Raw genomic sequence first — 6,297 nt, 5'->3', positions numbered from 1 at the left:
ATAACGGTACTCGATCATATACCTTGTTGTGTGCTCTTCTCCCTCCAAATCCTATTCCTAGGAGAGACATGGTGATGTCAAGGAAGACATCACCATTCTTCACTTTCTCGTCCCCTTTTACCATAGTCAGTTCTACCCTTCCTGAGTCCTTTCTCTGTTCTATTTCTCCCCTTTCTTTATGTCCTTCAGAACCTTATCTTCTTGCTTTCATAGAAAACTGAGTCCTAATAGAAGACACTGCATCCCTGGCCAGTTTCCCTACTGGCTGTCCCCTCACACATTGGGTGAGGAGGAAGAAGTGGCATCTTCCTTATAGTCAATGTCCTACTTTCATGTGTTATAGTTTAGAAGTGACCCTGTATTCTCAATATCTATGCCAGAAGAGTGCAAGCTCTCATTGGTCCTCACAAGCTTGAAAGCCTTCAGATAGGATTCCATTAACAGATGATGTGTCATTCAAGCCCAGCCTGGCTAAGTTCAGAAAATCTAATTATCAAGAAGTTGGTTATCAGGTGATGGTTTGGGTTTTTTTTTTTCCCAGGGGGGAGGAGGGGGAAGATGCTACAACTTCTTAAAAAAAGAATTGGGTGTGTTGATCCAGTGAGGGAGTGCCTATACCAATGAAATCATAGATTCTTGCAGTATGACATTTTGGGAATTTTCTAAAAAGCAAGTTTTTATTAATGTCTTTTGTTTTTTTACATCACCATAGTTTTCCTCCAATATCCTTTCCCTGTACTTCCCAGAAAGCCATCCGATATACTTTGTTAACGTATGTTTGTAGTGATATGATTTTCCCCCTGAGAACAGCTTTAGTTGTATCTCAGAAATGTAGGCATATTGTTTCATAATTAAAATTTTCTTTTTACATAATTATTTATTGTTTCTATAATTTGTTTTTTAACCCACTCATTATTTTGGATTTTATTTTTAAGTCTATTTGGTTCTTTATCTTTTGATTGTGGTCCCTTAATTTTTTTAATTGCCTTATGGTCTGTAAAGAATGTATTTACTCTTTCTGACTTTTTAATTTTGTTTGTAATATCTCTGTATCCTAATGCATGGTCAATTTTTGTAAAAGTTCCATGTGGTGTTGAGGAAAAAAAAAACACGTGTATTTGTGTGCTTACGTGTGTGTATGTGCCTTATTTTTTTTCCTTTTGTTGATCTTTATGTTAGATTTAACCTAAATTGGAAAAGGGACATTGAAATCTCCTGTCACTATTGTATTATTGTCTGTATATTCTTATAGCTCAGTTAATGTTTCCTTTGTGAATTTGAATTCTATGACATTTGTAACATAGAAGTGTTTAATATTGATATTTTTTCTTGCCTATGTTCTTTTCAGCATAAAAGAGTTTACTTGTTTATGTTAATTATATTCTGAATGTTTTTGCATTGTCTGATAGCATGATTACAGCTTCTGGTTTTTTGTTTTTTTTTTTTTGGATTCACATGATGCATGCATAGTAATTTTTTTTTTCCATCCCTCAGTTTTATTTTGTGTATACCACTGTTTTTAAAATGTGTTTCTTGTAAGCAACAGACCATAGGGTTTTATTTTCTTATCCATTCTGTTACTCTTTTTCATTTTATTGAATTATTTAATTCATTCACATGTCAAGTTATGAGGGTTAGGTTTATATTTTCCTCCATTTGTCTCTAATAATGTTTTTTCCCCAAAATCAGGATTCTCCCTTCGCCCCTCTCCATTGTAAACATAGTACTATGTCTCCTAAGTTATTTTAGCTTACTCTGTTTCAATGCCAACCCCATTATTACTGGCTCTCTTCCCTGTCTTCTTACCTTCTCGCTTTCTGTTTGTTACCCCTTTCTCTACTTTTAGAGTTTTGCTTATTAATTTTTTTTTCTTTCTCTGTTTAGTTATTTAGTTCTTCCCCTCTTTTTTTCTCAATTAAGTAATCAAGTAGAATCCTTCTTCTTTCCTCCCCTTCAACTTACTTTGTTCATTAGTTATAAAATTACATTCTCTGCACTTTTTTCTAAAAATGATTTTCTTTCCTCATTTTCTTCATTATTTATCTTTCTTTTCTTTATTTTGTAGACTTTTTTGATTTATGGCTCATACTTATTTACTCTTTTTTCTCTGTATTGCTCATGAGATTAAGCCTTTTGAGGTACTTATATTGGATATGTATTTCTAACATTTCTGTTTTTGCCTTGTAGGTCTTGGCCTTAGCCCCCTTTTTTCTGTCATGCCTCACTCTTAGAAATCCCAATTTCTGCAGGTGAAAGAGATGATATTGCCTCACACTAGGAATTTTCTTTTGTCCGTGATTGTGCAGTTCATTATTCTCCTTTGTCCTCTACTTGGTAAATTTTTCCCCCATTTGCCTTGAAGTCTCTTCCCAGGATTAATGCCCTCCCACTCTTTTGGGTGTCATTTCCTCTCAAGAGCTCTAATTCCCTTTCTCCTGAGGCAGGATAAGTGGTTTCTCTAAGCACCCAATCCTTCAGACCATTGTAAAGTCTCCATTTCTGCTTCTAGACTACCTTCTTCCATAGGAGCATTCATCAGGTACCCCCTCCCACCACTGAAACAAGGTTTCCCCTTTTTCCCTCGCACCTTTTTCAATCCCTTCCTTTTCTTTGCCCATTCTCCTGAGGCTCTATTCTTTCTGAGAGACTAAAAGAGTTATTTTCCCTTCATTGTTAGCCTTTGGTTCACATATTCTTGTCTGTCTTTTCCCTCTCCCCTCCTTTTGTCTTCCCTCCCATTCTGTAATTTAGTCCCCCCCAAAAAAAACCCAGCAACAACACAACAACAAAAAACATCATTTGTCTATAGGTGAGATGTTGTGAGGGTCAGTTCTTGATGTTTTAGACCCATTTCTCCACCATCACTTCTTTTTAACTACTGATTTCACCTCTTTTTACCCCTTTCCCATTATGTACATTTAGAAAAGAATTTCTTAATGGTTTCTGTTATTATTTTGTTGTTATTGTTGTTGTGTTGTCCATGGTTATTGTATTCATTTACCCTTTTTGTATTTCTGTTATCTGGACTGTTTGAGAAGCAAATTATTTCTGAAGGTCTAGTTTTTTCCTAGGAATGCTTTGAACACCTTCTGGGGTTTCTATTGGGTGCAGAATTGTTTTGTGTTATTTAAACTTCCTTTCCTTTATATTTGAAGGTCTTTCTTCTAGATACTTGCAAAATTTGTTTCAATGGAATTGTTAAATTTAACCACCGTATCTTGGAGTTTGTAGCATAAGGGTTTTTTGTTTGTTTGTTTTATTTTTTCTGGAGGCAACCTGTAAATTCTTTTGATTTCTTGTATCATTTTTGCATAATGTTGTTAAAGTTTTTGGACTTGTGTTGTCCTGGGAGACTTCTAATTCCAAAGTTGTATCTATACATTCTGCCTTTAAGATTGATGTGTTTTGCTTGTATAGAGATTATGCTTTCTTTTAATTTTATTGCTTTTTGCTTCTCTTTTGCAGATTGTTCTTCACTTTTATGTATTTGCATTGCTAATCAGTTATCTTTTTTATTTCTTTAATGACACTTGCTACCATGGATTCAAGTTTTCCTATTTTGACAGTTATTTCTCCTGTGCAGGCTATAAATTCTGCTCTTATAATTGTTATTTCTCTTTTAAACCATTCAGCTTGTTATTTCGTACTCTCTTGGAAATCCTCAGGGTCCTCTGCCTTATCACGTATTGATTCATTTTTCTTTGTCTTGCAATACTTATTCATAGATGCCTGAATCTTTTCCCCTGATTTGGAGGACTTTTTCCCTTTCATTATTGATATCTTTCCTGTTGGTTTCTCTATTTGTGCATAAGGTCTTTTACTGAGTTTTCTTTTTCCCAAGATCTTTGGTAATTTCAGCTCCACCCCCCCCCCAATTTTCCCCTATTCCTTATTTTCTGACTCCCTCCCCTTTGGTGGAAGTTTTCTCAGGAGCTAAATCTCAAAGCTGTTTCAGCCTTCTCCCACACTGGGAAATTCATAGTTCTCTAGCCTCAGTCTCTTCCTCAGCTGAATTTGAGGGTGGAGGGGTGGGGGGTGAGGGGATAGAATTGGCCCTAGTTCTAGGCTCTTTCCCTCCAGCTTAGTAGAGCCACACAGCCCCCTACATGTGCCCCTGTTCCTCAGTTGGCTGGCCCAGTTCTAATGTGGCACAAAGCAGTACCATTCCTTGCTACTATCTTGTTCCTTAGTATTGTCCCAGCTTGAGGTTTTGCAAGCCTGTGCATCTGTGCATCTGTGCTGGTGGGAGTGTGATAGGTGGTGGTAAGGGAGGAGCTGTTGAGTGAGTCAGGAGTTAGGGATTAGTCTTTTTTGTTTTTGGTTCATTGAATTTTTGCCTTGTGTGGGTTCTTGATGTTCTAGGCAGTGGAGACAGATGAAATTGCTTTATCTCCCATTTTGGAGACGTTTGACAGGTTGTAGGGATCAGAAAATATAACTAGTCCTCATTTTTGTTGGTCATGTGATGCCAAACTTGGGGAGTAATGAGCATATTCAATTTGTAAGTCTGACTTAGAAGAAGCAATTTATTCAGAAATGGAACTGCTGGAATTTATTATTAATATTCTGTTATTCTGATCTTTGAATCAAGCAATTGATTTATTGAAAAAATCACAAGAACACATATTTTGAGTCAGAGGTAGAATTAGGGGTTTTATTTTATTTTGTTGTTTTGTTTTTGCCAAGTACAATAGTAGTTAAGACTTGTGGCCCTGAGAATCACTTTTGTCCTGAAGTGATTGGGATTTTGGGGAACACAGGATTAAAAGAAATATTTCCCTTTTTTCTGTCGTTGGCAACAAGCACATCTGTTTGCCCACTGAGCTGCTTCATTTTGCCCTGTCTCTGATCTACTTCCTAGAGCTGGGAAAGGAAAGCTTTAGTTAAAATGAGCCATTCCTATCACTGTTCCTGGCATGTATGAACAAGGGTCACTTAGATCTATATAAATAAGTCACTTAGGCCTTAGTTTGGAAGGGTTGTCAGGGAAAGGAAGTGGATCAGATGAGTGGTAGGTTAGAATGATAGAACTAGGGAAGCATAAGAAAATGCCTACTATAATGACCTTCCCACTGCAAAACAGGTAAATTATAGCAATTTATAAGACATCATATTGCTTAAGGGACCTTTGGTACAACGTGATCAAATTGTACTTGAATTTGTAGGGTAACTTTTAACATTTGTGTTTATTTGCTCCAATCTGCCTTCTAAAACCCTGAGAGTTTTTAAAAAATTTAACCTTGGTTCTAGGTTGAATGAAACTATGTAAATATATTTAGAGGTTCTTAGAATAAGTGATAAAAATTTCCTTAAGTGAACGAGGTTGCATTTCTGAGCATACTTGATATTGTGGAGTGAAATAACATGAGTTAAGAAAACATTTTACCCTTCATAAGTTGCACAATTAAATGGATCACTGAATATTCAAGTTCCCCTTTAGACCCAAGTGAGATAAGTATTTAGTATATGTTGCAATGTATTTATAGAATTTAATAGATGATGGCAGACTTACTTCTCTAAGGATTGTTGCCAAAGACTAAAATTACTTACATATGTGGCAGTGTTTAACCTTGTGGTTCTGAGATTATAGTATGAAAAGCAAATGCTAATGATATTTTGGTTTAAGATAAAAAATAAAAAACCCTGACATATTTCAGTTTAGAAGAAATCTGAATTCAAGATTAGGCCCTGCCACTTAGCTAGCCCGTGAATGACCCTGGGTAAGTTGCTTCTCAGCCCAGTCTCTGTTTCTTCACAGACAGGATGGAGGTTGGACTAAAATATTATGTTTGTGGTCCAGCCAAAGAGACCTTTGTTTCCTCACACATGACACTCCTTTGCACTAGCTGGTTCCCATGTGTGGAAATGCATTCTTTTTTCACCTCTACCTCAAAGAGTCTTTTGTTTGTTTCAAAATTCAGTCCCAGTAGCAAAAATCACAAACTTTCTTGATTCCCCATCACTGTTTTTATTTCTTCATCTTCCTTTGTATTTATTTTCTGTACTTTTATATGTACAAATTATCTCCGTATCCAATAGAATGTTAAAGGCAGTTTCATTTTTGCCTCTGTATCGTCAGGTAGTCATTTGTCAGATATGTTTATGGTAGATTCCTTCAGGTTGTGGCTAGGAGTCAGTGGCTGCTTCCAGCTCCCAAATAATGTAATTCTTAGGAATTTCAAAAACATTTTGAGTAGTAGTAACAGGATGACTATAAAAATGCAACTTCTCGAGGTGACTATTTTGAAGAGGACAACTTTCAGTTAAATAGGTTATTATTAGTATATTTGTTTAAAA

The sequence above is a fragment of the Vombatus ursinus genome, unplaced genomic scaffold (assembly GCF_900497805.2).
Source record: "Vombatus ursinus unplaced genomic scaffold, bare-nosed wombat genome assembly UNPS02011767.1, whole genome shotgun sequence".
Classification (NCBI taxonomy): domain Eukaryota; kingdom Metazoa; phylum Chordata; class Mammalia; order Diprotodontia; family Vombatidae; genus Vombatus; species Vombatus ursinus.
Note: the sequence above shows the minus strand (reverse complement) of the source record.